The sequence below is a fragment of the Suncus etruscus genome, chromosome 1 (assembly GCF_024139225.1).
Source record: "Suncus etruscus isolate mSunEtr1 chromosome 1, mSunEtr1.pri.cur, whole genome shotgun sequence".
NCBI classification, from domain to species: domain Eukaryota; kingdom Metazoa; phylum Chordata; class Mammalia; order Eulipotyphla; family Soricidae; genus Suncus; species Suncus etruscus.
Window position 1 is genome coordinate 61,631,310 of NC_064848.1, and position 23,937 is coordinate 61,655,246.

A 23,937-nucleotide genomic window follows, 5' to 3' on the forward strand; every position below is an offset into this window, starting at 1 on the left:
TTCTAGATATAAGACTTTTTCCAGTGTTTTGTTATCTTTATTTTTATTTATTTAACTTAGAGTTTGGGGGTCTGAAAAACAGTACTGTGGCTAAGGCACTTGCCTGACCTGGATTTGATCCCCATATTGTCCGCTGAACAACACCAGGAGTGATCCCTGAGCACAGAGCCAGAAAGAAGTAATCCCTGCATATAGCCAGATGAGGTCCAGAAACAAAAGCAAACAAATTAAAATGCAAAAATTGTAGTTTCTAGCCTCAAAATTTCAGATTTGACAGTTATTTTCATCAGCAATGAATGCCTTTCAAAAAACTTATTCAGTTATTTTGGGCTTCTATCAGTACAATTAGTCTTATTTTTTATAATTAAATTTTTTTATGAAGTAACATGTTTACAATAGCATTAATATTTGTTAATTAATTTGTTTTTGTTTTTTTGCCACATCCAGCAATGCACAGGGATTACTCTTGGTAGGGAGTACTGGGGATTGAGCCTGGGTCAACAGCATACAAGGCAAGTGCCCTAGCCATTAGTATTATCTCTCCATCCCCCAACATTCATGGCTTTGATGTACATACAATTATTGCACCTTATCACCACCAGTGCCCAAGACACCCTATCAAAAGTAACTTTACATTACTTCTAATCTGCCTCTTCATTTACTTCCCCTATACCTCCATCACTACTTAGTACTTCATTTTATAATCAAGACCCAGGATTTATCATCATCCAATATGATCTGTTCCCTTGTTTTATTTTTCTGTAAACCATGAATGAATGAACTCACCCAGTATTTGTCCCTCTCTTTATGATTTATTTTAATTATCATGACACCTTCCAGTTCCATCCAAGTTGCAGTGATCAGCCGAGTTCAATCCCATGTTGGATTAACTGGTTTTCACCCTAGTCAGGGATGGCTTTAATTTGAGTACATGTCACCACTGGAAAGAACCCTTCAAGCACCACCAGATTTGACTTCCAAACACTGAGGCAAGAATTGTCCCAGAGTACCAGTAGATATGGGCCCCAAACACTAATAAACAAGAAAGTTTATCATTTCTGTTTACTTTATTTTTTTTTTCTTTTTTTTTTATTGGTTTTGGCCCATACTTGGAGGCACTCGGGTTATTCCTGGCTGTGCACTCAGAAATCGTTCCTGGCAGACTCGGGACCATATGGGATGCCGAGAAACAAACCCAGGTCCACCCCGGGTCGGCCATGTGCAAGGCAAACATCCTACAGCTGAGCTATTACTCTGGCCCCACAATTTCTGTTTTCTTTCAGAAAATTTTGTTCAAATCCTTTGCCCATTTTAAATTGGATTTTATGTCTTTTGTTGTTGAATTATAAAATGTCTTTATATGCTCTTGATAAGGATAAAAGTCTTTCATTAGATGTTTTGCAAACATTTTCTTTCATTCTGTGTATTATCTTTTTACTACCTGAATGGTGTTCTCTAGAGTTCAAGCATTTATACTTTTTATGAAGTTCTCATCTTTCTTACTCTTATCTTAGACTTGTACTTTTTTTTGAGCACCCAGTGGTGCTCAGTGCTTACTCCTGTCTCCATTCTTAGGGATCACTCTGGTGATCATGAATCACTTTTTGGTGGACCTTATGAGGTTCTGGGCATCAAACCCAGGTTGGCTATGTATAAGGCCTTATCCACTGTATTATCACCTCTGCCCCAGGTATTTTTAATATTATGTCTAAGAATGCCTTGACTAACTCTAGTTCCTGAAAAGCTATTTTTTTCCAAAGGTGGGTTTTTTTTTTGTTTTTGTTTTTGGTGTTGGTGTTGTTGTTGTTTTGTTTTTTGTTTTTTTGAGTGACACCTAGATGTGCTTACTACCAGTTGCTTACTACTACCATCTCTGTGCTCTGGGATCACTCCTAGCAAGGCTCAGGGGAGATTATAGGTTTTCAGGGATTGAACCCAGGTCAGCTGCTTTCAAGGCAAGCACCCTATCCTCTATATTCTTTTTGGCTCCTCCAAACCTTCTTTTATTAGACTTTTTTTCTTTTCCACATGAAAACAAGGGTCTTTTCTTCTTTTTTTTTTTTCTTTTTTTTTTTTTTTTTGGTTTTTGAGTCACACCCTGTGACGCTCAGGGGTTACTCCTGGCTATGCGCTCAGAAGTTGCTCCTGGCTTCTTGGGGGACCATATGGGACGCCGGGGGATCGAACCGCGGTCCGTCCTAGGCTAGCGCAGGCAAGGCAGGCACCTTACCTCCAGCGCCACCGCCCGGCCCCGGGTCTTTTCTTCTAAGCCTTTTGAGACAGATTTACTCACAAACCCTAGAATATCTATTTTTAGATTATTCTTATGCAAAAAGTTATGCAAAGCATTGTACTAAGAGATAGAAATAACATGTTGTATATTAGGTTTACAAAGATGAATATGACTTGAATTTTGCTTTGTAGAAGAGCAAAAGTAAAAATGTACAATAACCATGTGACTCATAATTTAATTAAAATCTCTTAGAATGGCGCTTAACTTACGATAAAGTTTGTGTCAGTAGTCAATAAAATGAGAAAAGTAATGAACGATGTATTTTATGAAATAGTGATGGTTCTAGATATAAAGGATTTGTTGTTGTTTTGGCTTTTGAACCACAGTCCAACTATGCTCAGGGCTTACTCCTAGTTCTGTGCTCAGAGATCATTCCTGTCAGTGTTTGGGAGACCATAGATAGTGCCAGGGTCAGTTCTTTACAAGGCAAGCGCCTTACCCATTGTGCTAGCTCTCCAGTCCTGTGGTTTTTTTTCTTATCCATAAAATAGCCTGCAATGATAGTTACAGAAGACCAAAAGATCATCCATAAGGACTTGATGAAGGAGTTGATTTGGATCTTGCATCTTTTGGACAGTTCTAAAGATAGCCAGACAAACAGGAAAATGTGAATTTACAAGGTAGCAAAGTGAAAATAAATTTAAGAAATAGGTTTGAAGGACTGACAAGAACAAGAAAGATCCATGTTCTCTTGTAACCCTCACTTTGAATAATTTGACCCATATTTATGGCCTGCAGTATAATGACAACAACATAAAAAGACACAAAAGCACAAGTTTTTTTTTATGTGGTGGTGATATTACTATGGGGTTGTAGGGAGTTTTATTTGAATATATGGATGATATATCCATATCCTCTTGGCTAATGAGTTTCCTTAGGAGAAGTGTAGTATAGGAACTATTATAATTCAGCTGAAGAACCAATTGATTCTAATGATCCATCTATATTAATCTTTGAAGTATCAAAACAAATCTCATTTGTATATTGAGCTTAATTACATTAAAATAATTTTAGATGTTTTATTTTTAATAAGTCTCTTATTAAAAGTCTCTTACAAATTTCAAACTTTTGTAATTACTTTGGGTAAATTTTGTTAAATTATTAAGCATATAAAAAGTATATGTTTTATTGCATTTCTCTAAAGAGAAATATATCTTAATTTTATTATTTGCTAGAGTATCATATAATAAATAAGCATTGGAGGCTAAAATACAGAAAAGAAATATCAGACTTCTCATAAAAATAATATTTGAAAACAACCTCATTTAACTACAATATCTTTAGTTATCATATTCTTTCTTTTTTTTTTTTTTTGGTTTTTGGGCCACACCCGGCAGTGCTCAGGGCTTACTCCTGGCTGTCTGCTCAGAAATAGCTCCTGGCAGGCACAGGGGACCATATGGGACACCGGGATTCGAACCAACCACCTTGGTCCTGGATCGGCTGCTTGCAAGGCAAACGCCGCTGTGCTATCTCTCCGGGCCCTATCATATTCTTTCTTTGTGTGTGTTTTGGGCCACACTCGGTGGTGACTCTCAGGGGTTACTCCTGGCTATGCACTCAGAAATTGCTCCTGGCTTGGGGGACCATATGGGAAGCCAGAGATCGAACCATGGTCCATCCTAGGTTAGCGCATGCAAGGCAAATGCCCTACCGCTTGCATCACTGCTCCAGCCCCACAAAATATTCTTTAACAATATTATTTCTAATATTGTCCAGGAAACCTCATATCAATAAATTTGTCTTAAGGTTTTCAAGATTTGCATAATTTGTATCCTTGGCTACCAATAGATTACCTTTATCAAACTAGATTATTTGCAAAATTATTATGTTTACTCTATAAAGTTGTATAATTTACAGTGATTAGCTTGATACATAGAAAGACATTCAATAAAATGTATACAAATTAACATAAATAAAAGAAATAGGTTTGGAGGACTGGAATGGGAGGGCAGTTACTTTGTTAGAAGCCAAATAGAATTTGATTCCAGCACCACAAATGGCCCCCTAATACCACCAGGAATGATTCCTGATCATAGAGCTAGGAGTATACCTTGAGAGCGTCTGGGTATGGCCCAGAAAATAAAACAATCCCAGAAAGAAGTAGGTTTGAAGTACCTTGTGGTATTTGTTGTCTGGGAAGACTTCTTAGTTGTCAAACAGGATTTGTTCGTAATTCTTTGGATAATGGGAAACTATTAAAATAGGAGAGACAGCTTTAAAATATGGTGCTTTAAGGAAATGGAATATTCTTTTATGAGGTAAATTGCAGGTGAGAAGGCTCATTAAAGACAGTTGAGGTTTATAATGTGACAGCATTTATCTTTGTAGCTAGAAAGAAATTTAACCCTTCATTAAAAGCTCTATAAATCATTGGCAATAGGGGGTAGCAAGTAGATGAAGATATGGTCTATGATGCGGTGAAGTAAAGGAATCTGTAGCCAATTCAGAACATTTCCCAAATATTGACTCTGATGCAATGTGTGGCTTTACTTCACTCACAGAGACCTTGAAGTTGACCCGAAAGTCCCAAAGTCTTAAATAAAAAGATAAACCTGCAAGTACTTGATTATGGTGTTGACTTATTTCCCTGCTGTGAGGTCTGTATCAGCTAGGGCAGAGGGAAGTATAGTGGCACCCATTTCTGTTCCTTTCAACTTTTCAAGGGTCATTAGAGGCTAGTTAGCTTTGTTTTATCTTGTTTTGTTTTGTTTTGTGTTGAAGGATTTGGGCCTTACCAGGCAGTATTTGAGCCTACTCCTGGCCCTGTGCTTGAGAATTGCTCCCGGCCTGCTCACCAGCCATGCTCAGAGGTTAGAACCAGGATCAAGTTATATGAGGCAAAGGCTTTAACCTCTATCTATACCATGCCTTCAACCCTAATTGGTTTGAAGAATCACAGCCTCCCTCACTCCTTCCCTTCTTTCTGGTTAATGGCTTTGTTGATCAAGGAAACATGGCCTCAAACTAGTAGATTGGAGTTTGGGTGTCTTGCCACTGTCTGTTCATTTCACAGCTGAACTCATCTCAAAATATCTTCAGTGGGCATATGGATATTGAGAATAAAAGAAGGAAGGATCAAGAAAGCCTAAGATGTGGATCAGTTGATCCAAGGGGGCTTTCTAAGAGATTTCAAAGTCAAGTGGTGGGAGTGAAGCCCACCTGGGAGGCATCTTAAGCAGAGCCAGTACTTGGCAACTGACTCCGACCATGATTGATTAATTGACCAAGAGCTGGCCCAGAACTAAGGAGGTGGAGCTCTGGGAAGGCATGAAGGACTCTGTGGAAGAACTGAGGGTTGTGATGTTCTTGCTGTTTCTCTGGCCTTAGGGAGACAATTCATTATCTCAGCCTTCCTTTCCTTAGGAAAGTCTGTTTCTGTTTCTGAGTCCTGGGTCCAGTTAAGTGAATTCTGTCTCGACGCAGGCCCCAAGCCCCCCACTCAGCACCTGCCTGACACTGGTAAAAGAAAGGTTCTGGGTGGACACCGCATTGGCCCTTGGTAGGTGGAAGGCACGGAGCCACCGCGTCCTCCTAGTCTGCCCGGAGACACAGGCTGACGGCGGCAAGTGATGACCTGATCCTGCAGACTCCAGCCCGGAGTGCTAGCCAGAGGACAGGGCTGGAAACAAGGAGTCTTTCATAGTGGGCCTACTGCATCGGGTTTCTGGCTGGGATCTTAAAGGAGGGGCCTAAAAGGAAGGAAGCTTTTTTTTTTTTTATTTTGTTTTGTGGCTTGGGCTACACCCGGCGGCGCTCAGGGGTTACTCCGGGCTGTGCGCTCAGCAATCGCTCCTGGCAGGCTCGGGGGGTGAACGGCCATATGGGACGCCGGGATTCGAACCACCGTTGGTCCTGGGTCGGCTGCTTGCAAAGCAAACTCCCTGCCGCTGTGCTATCCCTCCGGCCCCAGGAAGGAAGCTTTACAGCCGCAGCCCAGACTTCTTCCCTGCCATCCCGAGGGGTGCGGAGGGATTCAGGCCGGCGTCTTCCACTTTCTCTCCCCATCCCCGCGGCCCACCGGCTGGCTGCCCGGCCCCTCCGCTTTCCCCTCCCCCTGGCCCCGGCTAAGGGGGGCCCCTGGGAGCCCTGGGTGCTGCGGGCCCGCCCGCTCCGCTCCCTCCACCCCCACCCCACCGCCTTCCCGGAGCAGCAACGTCACCGCGGCACCAGCAGCGGCGGCAGCTAAGGGACTGGGGCTGGGATTGCGCAGCCTCCCTGCAATCCCGGCGATGCCTTTGTATTAGCAGAGATCAGATCGTAGGGAAGCGACCCGGCTCCCTGCGCGGTCCCGGGGAACGGTGACCTCTGCGGGAACTGCCGAGGGAGAGCTCGGTTAGAGTGTGAGAGGAACTCAAGCCTCCGGTCCAGCTCCAGGGTCCTTCTAGAGGTATGGTTTCCCAAGCTGGGGGAAGGGCTGGGCCGGGACCTAGAACCACCAACCGCACGTTTGGGCCCAGGCTTCCCAGGGTTGGCTTTGTCTTTCCCAGAGGGTATTGGAAAGGGGATAAGGAGGGGAGAAGGAGAGGGGATAAGAGGGCGTCAAGGTTAGGGCTTGCATGCGTTTGGATTTGCATCCATGCATCCATCTGTCAGGGAGCGGTGGGGCAGAAGGAGAAAGACAAGGCTTGGGTGCATGCTGTTTTTTCTGGAAGCAGATCATCTCCTTTTCTGGGTATGTCTAAGGAACCTGCTTATCCGTGGGCCTAGGAGGAAGGGACATATCCAGGAACAAAGGCTGTATTGGAAGGAGGCACCCCTGGTTACTGTAAGTTTATGATGGTGGCATGCAGGGGTCTATCACCAAGCCCATCCTTACCCGGACTTGTGCACAGACCATGTCTCCTGATGCTGTGGGAGCCAGTGGGCTCTTGGAATAGAATAAAGATGAATGTTGCCAGGATGTGGGGATGGGGCAGTCGTTGCTAAAGCCTCCTGAACCTGACCTGTTAGTCTTCTTAGACAGACATATTCCCAGCAGAAAGAGGCTTAAACCAGCTGAGGCTGACACTCCCCAGATTCACCTCCTGCTTGCTTTCCTTCAGTCCTACCCCAGAGAGGGCCCTGAGAAGAAAAGGATAAGCAGTTCTACTAAGATTCCTCATTGAAACCTTAGGACAAGGTCAGATTGCCAGAGAAGAGCAACTGGATCCCAGAGTCTCCCATGTCCTCCTCCAAGAGGAAAGGAGGACTGTGATTGGCAGAAAGACACTGATGGCCAAAGAGAGGGAAACCTTTCTTCCAGCCTTTACAACATTTTCTGCCCAGACTCACTCTAAGTGCTGAATAGATAGATTTCCTTAAATTCCCTTTTCTACTTACCATCTTGGTGAAAGATTCAGAAGCACAGGCAGGTCCCGTAGTGATAGTATGGCAGATAGGGCTCTTGCCTTGCAGGAGGTCAACCCAGATTTGATCCCAACGTCCTATATGGTCCTAGAGCCCGACTGGAGTGATCCCTGAGCACAAAGCCAGGAGGATTAAGTCCTGAGCACTGCTGGGTGTGGCCTACAAACAAAAACAAATAAAAAGCACAGACTGATGAGAGCGTGAAAAGCATCGTTATGATCACTGAATGGGGCAGGGGGTTGAGGATTGGGAACAGGAGCAAGAGATAGAATGAAGGATCTTTAGAGCTCAGGGAAAATACCATCAGTTCAGAGCGTAGAGTAAATATTATACATGTCATGGAGGTTGAGAGTAGAGACCTATCCAGGGAATGTGGGAAGCAGCACTCACTATGTTAGCAAGGGAATGCAGCAACTTTAGGATGAGGTTATGTGTCTGATCATTCTCTCTGGGAGTCCTCAGAGTGGAAAGGATTTTAAATTGTGGATACCTGGTTTGCAGTCCATCTCAGCTGTGTCATTGTGACCAAATCAAACTCTCATTTTTTTTCTTGAACATGGAAAATGAATAAGTGTGCCTACTTTAAGGGGGTACTAATAGAATTAGATGTCATATGTATATTATTTGCCATCTCAGAGCACTCTAAGTGATCACTACTAGTGTTGATGGGTTTGGCCCAGTGGGCCAGGGAAGGGATCTCATCATAGCTTTCCTTGCCTCTGGGAAGAGCTGGACTTAATAGCTGAGCTACCACTCTACCTGGCTAACAGGGACAGCTTCTATTTGTTTTTGTTTTTTTTTTTGTTTTTTGGGCCACACCCACTTGACGCTAAGGGGTTACTCCTGGCTATGCTCTCAGAAATCGCCCCTGGCTTGGGGGACCAACCGTATGGGACGCCAGGGGATCGAACCGCGGTCCTGATCCTTGGCTAGCGCTTGCAAGGCAGACACCTTACCTCTACCGCCACCTTCCCGGCCCCAGGGACAGCTTCTAGACCCAGCCTTGGAGAGAACTTTCTTCCATCTTTATGTTCTGGACTCTGGTCCTTTCCCATCTCAAGTACTCATTCAGTCAAAAGACAAAAAAGGAGTCTAGAATGAGCCCTTCCACCTCATTGTTTTCCATTGTTTTAGCACTCATAGACCACTGTATTAAACATGTCTTGCTATTTCCAGGAAAGAGGTCTAAGAGAGATGTTCTCAGTAAATGTATGCATGTTTGAAATCATGTTACCTGAATATTTATTCACTGAGTATTCTTGAGTAAGTCTTTTTATTTTTCTCAATAGCAGTTTCTTCTTTTCTTTTCTTTCTTCTTTTTTCTTTCTTTGTTGTGGGGATTGTGGGGAGCAAACCAGAAGTGTTCAGGGACCATGTATTGCTGGGATCAAACTCAGTGCTTCCACCTACAGAACATTTACTCTGACCTTTCAAGCCATCTCCCTGGACTTCTTTTTTTTTTTCTTTTTTGGATTTTGGGTCAAACCCGGCAGCATTCAGGGGTCACTCCTGGCTCCACACTCAGAAATTGCTCCTGGCAGGCACAGGGGACCATATGGGATGCTGGGATTCGAAACAGTGTCCTTCTGCATGAAAGGCAAACGCCTTACCTCCATGCTATCTCTCTGGCCCCTGGACTTCTTTTCTTAAATGAAAATGACTCTTTGGGGCCCGGAGAGATAGCACAGCGGTGTTTGCCTTGCAAGCAGCTGATCCAGGACCAAAGGTGGTTGGTTCGAATCCCGGTGTCCCATATCGTCCCCCGTGCCTGCCAGGAGCTGTTTCTGAGCAGACAGCCAGGAGTAACCCCTGAGCACTGCCGGGTGTGGCCCAAAAACCAAAAAAAAAAAAAAAAGAAAGAAAATGACTCTTTGCTTTGGTGAGTAGTTGTCATGATGATCAGTGAAGTGGCCTACATTAAAAGTTGCTTTTTAGCAGCTAGAAAGATAGTACAGGTGTTGAGGCACTTGCCTTGCATGCTGCCAAATCCAGGTCAACACCAGTACCACATATGGTTCCCCAGCCACCAGTTGAGGTGATCCTTGAGCGCAGTGAGAAGTAGCCATATGACCCAAGTACATATGAAGTAGAACATATGACCCAAGCTCCCTACCACCCCCCTAAAAGAAATTGCTTTGTAAAAAATAAAGTGGGTGCTAGGGAGATAACTCAGCGGCCATGTGTAGTTTGAGTCCCATCACTGTATGACTCTCCTCCTTCCCTTGTATACCAAGGTGATCCTTGGTATACAATACAATTAGTATTGTATACCAATATAACAGTACTAAGCACCCAGTTCCAGTATTGAACTGTCTGGCCCAATTGACCCAGTATCTCCAGGAGTGTCCCCCTAAGTACCCTAAGCTTGAGACATCCCCCATACACAGAGAATGAAAGTGGAGAGGAAGGCAGAAATGTAAAAATTTCATGAGATGCCTGTAGAACTTCACTTTAGTAGTGGGCTGAACCAGTTTTCTGTGGCTGAACTCTTGGCAGGCATTTGGGAGACAAGAATAAAATAAAATATAAAATTTAAAATTTCTTGGAACCAGAGGAATAGTACAGTGGGTAGGGTGTTTGCTTTGCATGTGGCAGAGTCCCAAGTTTAATCCAAAATTTTTTTTTGAATCTCCTACAACCTAATAATAAAATGACAAGTCTCATATTTTGTTTTTGAGCAACATCTGAAGGTGCTCAGGGCTTATGCCTGACTCCGCATTCCTGGTAATGCTGGGCAGACTATATGTGGTGCAAGAGACTGAACCCACATTGGTCCCATTCGAGACAAATGCCCTACCTACTATACTTCCCCTCCTACCCACAAGTTCAGTTTTCAATTGGATACACTAGGAGTCAGCAGATAATCTCAGCCACAGCCCTGTCATGTCCCAAGCACTATGTATAGATTCTAGGAACCTGAAGCTGACTGTGTTCCTGACCCCAAGGAATTGAACCTCCCTAGTCGGAACAGATATGTAAATCTAACGGCAGGGAACCCTGTCTATCATAGTTGTTGTTGCTACTGTTCTTACTGTTATTTTCTTTTTCTTTTGGTGGGGACACACACACACACACACACTCACACTCAGTGCTCAAAGACCTTTACAGGTGCTCCTCTCTCTCTCTCTCTCTCTCTCTCTCTCTCTCTCTCTCTCTCTCTCTCTCTCTCTCTCTCTCTCTCTCTCTCTCTCTCTCTCTCCCCCCCCCCCAAAGACCTTTACAGGTGGTGGTGGTGGAACACACACACACACACACACACACACACACACACACACACACACACACACACACACACGACCTTTACAGGTGGTGTTTCAGGGACTATGCTTTGCTGGGATTGAAGCTAGCTCTAGCCTTTTCATTGCACTCCCTGGCCTCTTTGTTCTTCATTCCTGGTTTCGAGGATCTGCTTTCTAGACTCTCTGCCACTGTTTTTTCTCTTTCAATGCACATATGACCCTTTAATGGTTTTGTGGGTCAGAATCATAAATTCTTATATGTGAATGCTCCTTGAAAATGCTTTACATGGGGGAAGTGGGATAGCCTTTGAAGATAAATGAGAGACTATAGGCCATAAAACTACCCAAAATTACTGCTGTATCTCTGGAAGCCCAGGCCTCAGATTATGACCTTAAAGCTGGGGAAACCTGGCCGGGGGGGAGGGGGGGAGAAATTCTGGGGTTCATTGGTTGGCTGGTTTCCTGGGGGTTGATGGCTATCACCTGCAGCTTGTTTTCAACCTCCTGGAATTCACCATCTTCACCATGTTATGCGGACCCTGGAATGGAGGGGTCAACAGTAAGGAGCTGCACACAAGAAACCAGACAGTCATAGGAGAAAGTGCATTTCAGCCAGTGAGTGTTGAGCAGCCTCTTGGATCTTACTGAGCCAGCCAAGCTTCTAGCTCTCTGCTGCTTTCCCTGTCACTTTTATTATCCAGAGTTTAACATAAATCACTCGAGGGGCAAGATTGACATAATTAAGGATACTTGTGCTAATTAACTCAGAAAAAGTGAAAGGAAAAAGTGATTTTACAGGTGTATGACAACAGAAACCTGGTGCTATCTATAAGTAGAAACTTTTCAAACCCTTAACTCACAGAGTCTGTGGCTCTTGAAGAAAAAATATTTTAATTATGTATAGAATAGGTGTTTATCATATCCAAATTAGATAAAAGAGGTATAATGTCAAGTTAAATGTAAAAGAATTCGGAATTACCCAGCAGAGATAAGCAATATTAACTTCTTGCTGGAATCTCAGTTTTTTTCCATGCGTATTGTTATGGGCTTCCTGAGAATGTACCCCACCCTCCCAATTCAAGCTTAATCCTAACTTCCAAAGACATTGATTTTAAGAAGTGATATCTTAAGGCAGGAAAATGACTCAGATACTGGAGTGCATGTGTGGTATGCAGAGTTTTTGAGTTTAATCCCTCACACTGCATGGTCCCCCAAGCACCACCATGTGTAGCCTAGTGGCTCATGGTACTACTGGGCCAAGCCCCCCCCCCTTTTTTTTTTTTGTTTTTTGAAAATCACCATTTTCAATGCATTTGGCCAGTTGTTGTTTCCTAACTATGTTTCTTTATATTCCACATATAAGAGAAATCTTTCTCTTTTATTATATAGGTAAAATATATACACATAAATATATGAGTAAAGCCAAACTGTACCAAGTTGTAAATTAGTGATAAGATTTTTTTCAAGTCTAATTTTTACAGATATATAATTTTTAATTAATAGTATAGGTAATTTTATGCTAATCCATTGAATTTACATGAAATAGATAAATCCTACAAAAATAAAATTTAGAGACAGAAGAGAATTGAAAAAAGGAAAATCTAATAGACCTCTAAAAGTATGAAAGTGTGTTTTATTCTAAGAAGGGAATATTGGCCTTATGATATAAAATATTAAAATATGGATAATTTTAAGTATATGAAAAATAAGTAAAAGATTTTAATACAAATATTTTGGATATAAAAATAACCTGAATAGACATAGGACATTCAATATGAAATGAAACATCAATTCATAGTTGAAAAAGTATAACTGTCCTGGGACCATAGCAATAGCACAGTGGATAGGGCATTTGTTTTGCACACTACAGACCTGTATTTGATCCCATTTGGTTCCTTGAGCACTGCCAGGAGTAATTTCTGAGTGCAGAGCCCAGGAATAAGCCCTGAGCATAGCTGAGTGTGACACAAAAGCAAAAAAAAAAAAAAAGGATAAAGTATAAAAATCCTTAACAAACTAAAAAATAAATAGATCTTTCTTAATCTAGTAAAGGACAATTCTGTACACCATAAATAAATGTTATATTTGGTGGCTGAAAAGTTTAAAGGAGCACCTTTAACCCTTCTTGTAAAACAGGTGTCAAAGTTATGAATTCCCTAAGCTGTTGCCTATCCATGAATCTTTCCTTCAAATCTGGATTGTAATCTAGAGAGAATATGATTTGTGAGTTGTTTGTTTCATTGAGATTATTTCTTTTTTTCCCTATATCTCATCATTCTCTTCTACCTTGTACAGTCTCATTTGCTAGATCTGCCATTACTCTTATGGGATTGTCTTTGTATGTAAATTCCTTTGTTGATTTGCAGCTTGCAATATTCTGTCTTTCTTTGGCTTTTGTTATTCTGATTATAATATTCTTGGAGTTTTTCTATTTGGGGTTATTTTCACTGGGATCCTTTGGTTCTGGTTTTTTTTTTTGGTTTTTGGGCCACATCCGTTTGACGCTCAGGGGTTACTCCTGGCTATGTGCTCAGAAATCGCCCTTGGCTTGGGGGGACCATATGGGATGCCAGGGGATCGAACCGTGGTCCTGATCCTTGGCTAGCGCTTGCAAGGCAGACACCTTACCTCTAGTGCCACCTTCCCTGCCCTTCCTTTGGTTCTGTTAATGATCTGGGTGCCTGCACCCAATTCTGGAACTTTCATTTATTTTCTTTGAAAAAAATTTTTTAATAAATTCTTTCATTGAATCATCAGGATCTTTAAAGATCTTCAACATGGTGTCACTTAGGTCATTTTCTAAGTTTACAGAGCTGGTTGGTGCTGGTTGAACCTTCCATGCTTTTATTTTCAGTTATTTTGCTGAATGGGTTTCTACTTGCCTTTCAACTATTGTGTTTGCTATGTTCTTGCTGTGCTGAGTATGACCCTTTCTTACTGCTTAGCCCTCCTGGGAATCTTTGGAGGGATTCAACTGGATATTGTTCTTTTCCTTTCCTACTTGTCTTCTTTACCCAGTAACTGGAGGCATATGTGAGCCTTTTGAGGTGGGATGAATCTGAGCTATTGTGCAGCTGACTTGCTTCAAGGGATGTGGAGCTGGGCCTACAGGGGTGGCGGAGATTCTAAACCCACATTTTTAATTTGGTTGTTTTGTTTTGGGGCCACATTTAATGATGCTCAAAGGATACTCCATACTCTATGCTCAAGAATTACCCCTGGAGGGCTCAGGAAACTATATGGATTCGTGGACCAAATTTGGGTTAGCCACATATAAGGCAAACATCCTGCCTGCTATACTAGCTCTCCTGTTCCATAAATCTCACACTTTGTAAAATTGCTGTTTCTGGGACTGAGCAGTGGTGCTAGAGGTAAGGCGTCTGCCTTACAAGTGCTAGCCTAGGACGGACCAGGGTTCGATTCCCCTGCGTCCCATATGGTCCCCCCAAGCCAGGAGCGATTTCTGAGTGCATGGCCGGGAATAACTCCTGAGTGTGTCAATAGGTGTGCCCCCCCAAAAAAAAAAATTTGCTGTTTCTCTCTTTTCTTATTATTTTATTATTTTTAGTGCCAGAATTAAACCCAGGGTCTCACACATGCAAGGCAAGTGCTCTACTGAGCCACACCCCTAGCCCCTCTTTCCTTATTCTTTACCTCATCTTAGCAAAGTCAGGTCCCTTCTAAGACTTTGTTAAGATGTAATTCACATACCATAAAATGCTGTTGCTTCTTTTAGGGGTTGAGGTTTATCCTGTGGGGGAGAAGGATTGTTGTTTTATTTTGCAGTGCTGAGGATCAAATTGAGGAACCTTATATATGCAGGGCAAGAGTTCTACTTGTTGGGCTGGAGTGACAGTACAGTGGGTAGGGCACTTGCTTTGCACTTAGCCAACCCAGGTTCCATCCCATATAGTTCCCCCAAGTACTGCCAGGAGTGATGATCCCTGAATACAGAGTCAGAAGTGATCCCTGAAAACTGCCAGATGTGATCCCCAAAAACAGAAATAATTCTACTGCTGAGATATATATCCCTTGGCCCAAATCCGGTGATTTGTAATCTTATTCACAGACTTATATAGCTACCCTAAAAAAGAACCTCCGGGCAGGAGAGATAGCATGAAGGTAAGGTGTTTGCCTTTTAATGAGAAGGTCGGTGTTTCGAATCCTGCATCCCATATGGTCCCCAGAGCCTGCCAGGAGTGATTTCTGAGCATAGAGCCAGGAGTGGCTCCTGAGCACTGCCGGGTGTGATCCAAAAACAAACAAAAAAAAGAACCTCCATATTCATTTTGTCACTCCCCATCCCCTCAACCTCCTAATTCCAGGCAATCACTAATCTATTTTCAATTTCTATGACTTTGCCTGTTCTGACATTTCATGTAAATGGAGTCATTCAGTATTCTGCAAAGACATCTTTCATGACTGGCTGTTAGCATTTTTAGTTTCTTCATCATGTGGCATGTATCAGCTCTTCATTCCTTTTGTTACATTTTATTCGCTAATGTTCCATTATATATACATTACCACAGTTATGTTTCTTCATTCATCACTAGACAGATATTTGGGTTGTTCCCACTTGCTGTGAGTGATGCTGCTATAAACATTTATATACAAGTTTTGGTATGAATGTATGTTTTCATTTCTCTTGGGTAGTACCTAGGAATATTGCTGGATCACGTGGCAATTTTGTGTTTAAATTAACATTCTAAGAAAATGCAACACTTTTTCCAAAGTGATTGTATATGTTTCAGTGCTTTTAGCAATGTTTTGAAGGTTCCAATTTCTTCTAACCCCCACTCACATTTGCTAACCCCCACTCACATTTGATCTTGTCTTTTGTCTTAGCTATCATAGTTGGCTTTTTTCATCATAGTTGTCATTTTTATTATTTGTAATGACTAATGGGACTGCTTATTGTTCTTTTTTTTTTTTTTTTTTTTTTTTTTTTTGGTTTTTGGGCCACACCCGGTAACGCTCAGGGGTTACTCCTGGCTATGCGCTCAGAAGTTGCTCCTGGCTTGGGGGACCATATGGGACACCGGGGGATCGAACCGCGTTCCGTCCAAGGCTAGCGAAGGCAAGGCAGGCACCTTACCTTTAGCGCCACCGCCCGGCCCCTGCTTATTGTTCTTTTGTTTGACTTCTTTGGAGAAATGCCTTTTCAGGTTTTACTCAGTTTTGTATTCAATTACATATCTTATTTCACTTAAACATCTCATCAGATATATGTCTTACAGATATATGTCTTGTTTTCTTTCATCCCACCCCCCCTCTCTTATTGAGGGTGAAATGGGAGCTCCTCAGGTGCATCAGGAGCATCTCCCAGTGATTCTAAGTTAATCAGTTCAGGAGTTCAGTGTTTGAGAACTCTCCAAAGCTGTACTGCTTAGGAGACCATGTGATGCTGTACTAACTCTATGTCCCTTCATTTTCTCTTTGGCAAAGAGGAGTCATTCCTGGCTGTGCTCGGGGGACCATATGGGATGCCAGAGATCGAACCTGGTCTGCATGTGCAAGGCAAACACCCTACCCTCTGTTCTATCACTTTGACCCCATCCCTTTATTTTCTTAATGGTAAGCTGGGAAACATGAGGTTTTAGTTTTTTTCTTTATTGTTAGTAATTTTTTTAATCTTTATTTAAACACTATGATTACAAGCATGACTATAGTTGGGTTTTAGTCACAAAAAAGAACACCCCCTTTCACTAGTGCAACATTCCCAAAACCATTGCATCCCATCTCCCTACACCCACTTACCTTGCCTGTATTTGAGACAAGCATTCTACTTCTCTCACTCATTTTCATGGTACTTGTTGATGTTCTAACTGCACTCGCCCTCCTTGAGGTGAGCTTCATATCATGAGCTGGTCCTTCTGGCCCTCATCTCTGGGCATTATTACATTAATGTCTTTTATTGTTCTTAAAACCCATAGATAAGTGAGACTACTCTGTGTATTTCACTCAGCATAATAGTTTCCATGTACATCCATGTATAGGAAAATTTCATGACTTCATCTCTCCTGACGGCTGCATAATATTCCATTGTGTATATGTACCAGAGTTTCTTTAGCCATTCATCTGTTGAAGGTCATCTTGGTTGTTTCCAGAGTCTGGCTATTGTAAATAGTGCTGCGATGAATATGTGTGAGGAAGGGATTTTTGTATTTCATTTTTGTGTTCCTAGGGGTATACACCTACGAGTGGTGTAGCTGGATTATATGGGAGCTCAATTTCCAGTTTTTTGAGGAATCTCCATATTGTTTTCCATAAGGGCTGAACTAGATGGCATTTCCACCAGCAGTAATGAGAGTTCCTTTCTCCCCACATCCTCACCAGCACTTTTTATTCTTTTTGTTTTGTTTTGTTTTGTTTTTAGGCCACACCCAGCGGTGCTCAGGGGTTACTCCTGGCTGTCTGCTCAGAAATAGCTCCTGGCAGGCACGGGGGACAACATGGGACACTGGATTTGAACTAACCAACTTTGGTTCTGGATCGGCTGCTTGCAAGGCAAACGCCGCTGTGCTATCTCTCTGGGCCCCACTTTTTATTCTTGATCTTGGTGATATGTGACAGTCTCTGTGTGATATGGTACCTGATTGTTGTTATGATTTGCATCTCCCTGATATTAGTGATGTGGAGCATTTTTTCATGTGCCTTTTGGCCATTTGTATTTCTTCTTTGAGAAATTGTCTGTTTATTTCTTCTCCCCATTTTTTGATGGGGTCAGATGTGTTTTTCTTGTTAAATTCTGTCAGTAACTTGTATATCTTAGATATTAGCCCCTTTTCTGATGGGTTTTGGGTGAATAGTTTTTCCCAATCTGTGAGTGGCTTTTGTATCCTAAGCACTATTTTTTTTTTGAGGTGCAGAAGCTTCTTATCTTAATATAGTCCCATCTGTTTATCTGTATTTCCAGTGCTGTTTCTGCCTTGAAGATGCCTTTAGTCTCAATGTCATGGAGTGTTTTACCTATGTGTTGTTCAATATACCTTATGGTTGGGTCTGATGTTCAGGTCTTTAATCCATTTGGATTTGACCTTTGTGCATGGTGTTAGATGGAGGTCTGAGTTCACTTTTTTGCAAGCAGCTGATCAGTTGCTGCAGTACCATTTATTGAAGAGGCTTTCCTTGCTCCATTTTGTATTTCTTTCCTCTTTATCAAAGATCAATTGATTGTGGGGCACATTTGCTGAATACACAAGACTATTCCACTGATCTGAGGGTCTGTCTTTATCCAGTACCAAGCTGTTTTAATGACTATAGCTTTGTAATACAATTTAAAGTTTGGGAAAGTGATGCCTCCCATACTGAATGTCATGGGTATCTTTAGAGGGATCACATTAAATCTGTACAATGCTTTGGGGAGTATTGCCATTTTAATGATGTTAATCCTGCCAATCCATGAGTAGGGTATGTGTCTTCATTTTCTTGTGTCCTCTTTTATTTCTTGAAGCAGGGTTTTGTAGTTTTCTTTTTTTTTGTTTGTTTTTTGGGGCCATACCCATTTGTTACTCAGCGGTTACTCCTGGCTAAGCGCTCAGAAATCACCCCTGGCTTGGGGGGACCATATGGGATCAAACCTGGGGATCAAACCATGGTCCTTCCTCGGCTAGCGCTTGCAAGGCAGACACCTTACCTCTAGCACCACCTCTCTGGCCCCTTGTAGTTTTCTTTGTATAGATCCTTCACATCTTTAGTTAAGTTGACTCCAAGATATTTGAGTTTGTGTGATACTAATGTGAGTGAGTGGGTTTTTTCCCTTAATGTCCATTTCTTCTCGATCATTATTGATGTATAAGAAGGCCATTGATTTTTGTGTGTTAATTTTGTAGCCTGCCACTTTGCCATATGAATCTATTGTTTCTAGAAGCTTTTAGTAGTCTTTAGGGTTTTCTAAGTATAATATCATGTCATCTGCAAACAGTGAGATCTTGACTTCTTCCTTTCCTCTCTTGATGCCTTTGATATCTTTTTCTTGCCTAATCACTATGGCAAGAACTTCCAGCACTTTGTTGAATAGGAGTGGTGACAGAGGGCAGCCTTGTCTTGTGCCAGATTTTAGAGGAAATGCTTTTAGTTTATCTCCATTGAGAATAATATTTGCCATTGGTTTGTGGTAAATGGCCTTGACTATATTGAGAAAAGTTCCTTCCATTTCCATCTATTTTTTCTCTCTCCCTATTTCCATCTTGATGAGAATGGGTGTTGGACCTTATCAAATGCTTTTTCTGCATCTATTGATACAACCATATGTTTTTATTTTCTTTTTGTTGATATGGTGAATTCTGTTGACTGATTTATGCATGTTAAACCATCCTTGCATTCCTGGAATGAATTCTACCTGGTTGTAGTGTATGACCGTCTTGAGGAGGCATTGGATCTTTTTTGCCAGAATTTTGTTGAGGATCTTTGCATCTGTGTTCATCAGGGATGTTGGTCTGTAGTTTTCTTTTCTTGCAACATCTCTGCCTGGTTTTGGTATCAGGGTAATGTTAGCTTCATAAAAACTATTTGAGAGTGTTCCTGATTTTTCAATTTCATGAAAGAGCTTGAAAAAGATTGGGAATAGTTCCTCAAGAAAATTTTGAAAGAATTTATTAGTTAATTCATCTGGGCCTGGGCTTTTGTTTTTAGGAAGATTTTTGATTACTCTTTTTATTTCCTCAGTAGTGATGGGTCTGTTTAGATATGCTATATCATCCTGGTTTAACTGTGGAAGATTGTAGAAATCCAAGAATTTATCCATTTTCTTCCAGGTTCTACTAGTTCACTTTCTTTCATTTCTCTTTTCAGAGCTAGTATATTCTTGTTGGGTTTCAGCCTGGTTGACCTATCAAGGGGTGACAGGGCAGTGTTGAAATCTCCCACTATTATTGTACTGATATTGATGTCTTTCAAGTTTGTCAACAATTGTATTAAATATTTTGCTGATACCTCTTGGGTGTATGTATGTTTAGAAGAGTGATTTCTTTCTGTTGTACATATCCTTTGATTAGTAAGAAAGGACCATCTTTATTCCTTACAATTTTTCTACGTCTAAAGTTTGTGTCATCTGATATTAATATGGCCATTCCAGCTTTTTTTTTTTTTTTTTTTTTTTTTTTTTTTGGTTTTTGGGCCACACCCGTTTGATGCTCAGGGGTTACTCCTGGCTATGTGCTCAGAAATCGCCCCTGGCTTGGGGGAACCATATGGGACGCCGGGGGATCGAACCGCGGTCCTTCCTTGGCTAGCGCTTGCAAGGCAGACACCTTACCTCCAGCGCCACCTACCCGGCCCCATTCCAGCTTTTTTAAGGAAGTTGTTTGCTTGGATGATTTTCCTTCAGCCTTTGATTTTGAATCTGTTTGTTCTGACTATTTAGATGTGTTTCTTGTTGGCAACAGAATATTGGCTTCAACTTTTTGATCCATTTTGCCACCCTGTGTTTCTTAACTAGTACATTTAGTTCATTGACATTGAGAGAGAATTGTCATGGGATTTAGTGTCATCTTTGTGTAGAAATTTGTTGGGTCTATTAGTCAGTCTTGTCTTTAAGTAGACATTTCAGTTTTTCTTTTAAGGCTGGTTTTGAGTCTGTAAAGTTTCTGAGCTGCTGTTTATCCATGAAGCTATGTGTATTTCCTTCAGACCTGAAAGTGAGTCTGGCTGGGTGCAGTTTCTAGGCGAAGTATTCATTTCATTGAATTTTGACACTATATCCCACCACGGCCTTCTGGCCTTGAGGGTTTCTCCTGACATGTCTGCTGTAAATCTTAAGGATACTTCTTTGAATGCAATTTTCCTTTTTGATCTTGCTGCTTTCAGTATTCTATCCCTATCTGTTGGATTTGTCATTGTGACTAGGATGTGTCTTGGGGTGCTTTTCTTCAGATCTCTAATCCAGGATAACAAATATTTACTCAGCTATTTTCATCAATTTCCATCTTATAGCTCAATTTTACCTCTATTTTTTCTTTTTTCTATATCTCGTCATTGTCCCCATCAACACATAAAGGTTAAGTAATCCAACAAAGGAACCTTTTTGTTAGGAAGGAAAGGAGGAAGAAAGATGGTGCATACATGCTTTTTAATTTTAGTGTAAGCCTCACAAATAATTTTATTTTTGGACCGTGTCTCTTCATATGTATTAGTCATTAGAATTATTTTTGTTTTGTGTTTGTTTAGGGGCCACACCAGGGCTTATTCTTGTACTCAGGGATCTCTCCTGGTGGTTCTCAAGGGAACCCATAGGGTGCCAAGCAAAAACTTTATCTACTATATTATTGGTTTGGCACCAGAATTTTCTCTTTTATGTACTGCCTGTTCATGTCCTTGAGCATCTTACTGTCCTCTACATGAATATCTGGATCTTGTGATTTAATGACTTTGTTTTTAATTGGTATTAAATGTCCAGCTTAATTATAGTGAGTTACAGTGAATTTGTAATGGTGGATTTGGATTCAGAGTGAGTAGAAGGAAGAAAAGTGAATTCGGAAAAGTTGATGGAGGATCTGAATAAGCAAAGATTTTAGGACAGAACTTGGAGGGCAGAACTTAGTTTGGCCTTTCTGCCTTGGTCTGTCCAGTAGATAAGATGCTTAGAATGGAGCATCCTCAGGTATGTTCTTGAGGCCAGGAGACCTTGAACAAAAGAGAACTTTCTGGGGGCCGGGTGGTGGCGCTAAAGGTAAGGTGCGCCTGCCTTGCCTGCGCTAGCCTTGGACGGACCGCGGTTCGATCCCCCGGTGCCCCATATGGTCCCCCAAGCCAGGAGCAACTTCTGAGCGCATAGCCAGGAGTAACCCCTGAGCGTTACCGGGTGTGGCCCAAAAAAACCAAAAAAAAAAAAAAAAAAAGAGAACTTTCTATTGTCCATCAGAATAACTGGAGAGATAAGACTCTCTAGAGGGCCACACCTTCTTCCCATCCTCAATCCCCCAGTGAAAGGTCTAACTTATAACTACACAGAACTGGGCACATCAGACAATCTATATTCTGAGCTACAATATTATACTCCTGTCAGGCTTTATGTGATGGCTGTGCTAGAGTAATACCCATAAAGATAAAATGGGCTCCTATGGGTTGGAAAGAAAGTACAGTGAATAAGACACTTGCCTTGTATGCATAAAAGCAAAAATATTTGGTCTCATCTCATTTGGTCTCAAAATACCACCAGGAACGATTCCTGAATGCAAAGCCAGGAGTAAACCCTGAGTATCACTAGGTATGGCCCTAAAACAAAACAAAACATACTCCTATTGAGAAGGGAGACATTGATCTCAGCCATATTTCCATTTACTAGTATCCAATTGTGTCTGCACTCATGAAGCACCAATGTAGTGTGGGGAGAGGAGGGACCTTTGCCCACAACATCAGAGAGGGCAAGGATTAATTTTGGGCCTCTGAGGAGAAAAACAGTCCAAGGTAACAGTCACATGGTCAGCATACAAATAGTTTGTCTGCTGTTTGTTATTTTGGGGGTCACACCAGGTAGTGCTTTGGGTTTGTGAAGTCTCTCCTGGTGATGCCTGGGGACCATATAGTGCTGGGTCATCGGGCCTCCTGCATGAAAAGCATGAACTCAACCTGTTAGGCTCTCTCTCTAGCCTGGTAATAGTATATTTTTAAGTATAATTCTTGCCTAAAGTATGGCTTATTTCTGTGAGTACCATATGTATTATTTGTGATTTCCCCTATCCTCTATGAACTTGTGTGCTATGGTTGTATCTGAAGCATGTCTGTAACTTCTCAGTGCCTGTTACCCTTTTCTATTATCTTAGGAAGTTTTGTCTTCATTATCACTCATCATTTTTCATTTGTATGTAGAACTAGTCAGTGTGTACTGTTAAAGAGCTGTCTCTAGTTGTGTACTGGATAGTACAGTAGGTAGGGCACTTGCTTTGCCATCCTGGGTTCAATTCCCAGCCCAAGCCCTACCAGGAATGATCCCTGATGACAGAGTCAGGAGTAAGCCCTGAACCTCACTGCTGGGTATGGCTCCCCCCCCCCCAAAAAAAAAAAAAAAAAAAAAAAACAAGAAAAGAATGATCTATAAAGTTAAATGCTGTTCCTAAGGTTTTTCTGACTTTTATTAGTGGCATTAAAAGAGGCTTCCTAGGTCCGGAGAGATAGCACAGCGGTGTTTGCCTTGCAAGCAGCTGATCCAGAACCAAAGGTGGTTGGTTCGAATCCCGGTGTCCCATATGGTCCCCCGTGCCTGCCAGGAGCTATTTCTGAGCAGACAGTCAGGAGTAACCCCTGAGCACCGCCAGGTGTGGCTCAAAAAAAAAAAAAAAAAAAAAAAAGAGGCCGGAAAGATAGCACAGTGGTAGGGCGTTTGCCTTGTACAGAGAAGGACAGTGGTTCAAATCCCGGAATCCCATATGGTCCCCCGAGCCTTCCAGGAGCGATTTCTGAGTGTAGAGCCAGGGGTAACTCCTGAGTGCTGCCGGGTGTGACCCAAAGAAATAAAAAAACCAACAACAACAACAAAAAACAAACAAACAAATAAAGAGGCTTTTCTTGCACACATCTGACCAAATTCAATCTGTGGCAAATCATATGGTCTCTAGAGTGCTGCAGGAGTAATTCCTGAGTGCAGGGCCAGTAGTAAGCCCTGAGCATTACTGGGCATAGCACTAAATAAATAAATAAGGCTAATCTTTGGGACAGGAATTTGTTTAAAGGACTGTAGCACACACTTTGGCACCACATGGTCCCTCGAACACTACTAGGTACTGAGCTGAAAGCAGGGCTTGGATGGATGGATGGATGGATGGATGGATGGATGGATGGATGGATGGATGGATGGGTGGATGGGTGGGTGGGTGGGTGGGTGGGTGGGTGGATAGACAAATGGACGGATGGATGGACAGTTGGATGGGTGGGTGGATGGATGGATGGATTACAGATAGACAGTTATAGGTATGGGCTGGAATGATAATATAGTAGGTAGGGCCTTTGCCTTATACTTGACTGACCCAGATTCAATCCCTAACATTTCTCAGGGCCTGATAGGAGTGATCCCTGAATGTAGAGCCAGTAATATACTTTGAACATCACCAAGTATAGCCC

The 23,937-nt window shown here is 41.9% G+C and overlaps 1 protein-coding gene across 1 annotated transcript in view; it reads left to right on the top strand.

The window, feature by feature from the left end:
- The window catches only part of RUSC2 (RUN and SH3 domain containing 2), a 66,336-nt gene that overhangs the window by 27,071 nt on the left and 15,328 nt on the right, over window positions 1–23,937 (top strand). The gene's annotated exons all lie outside the window — the stretch shown is intronic.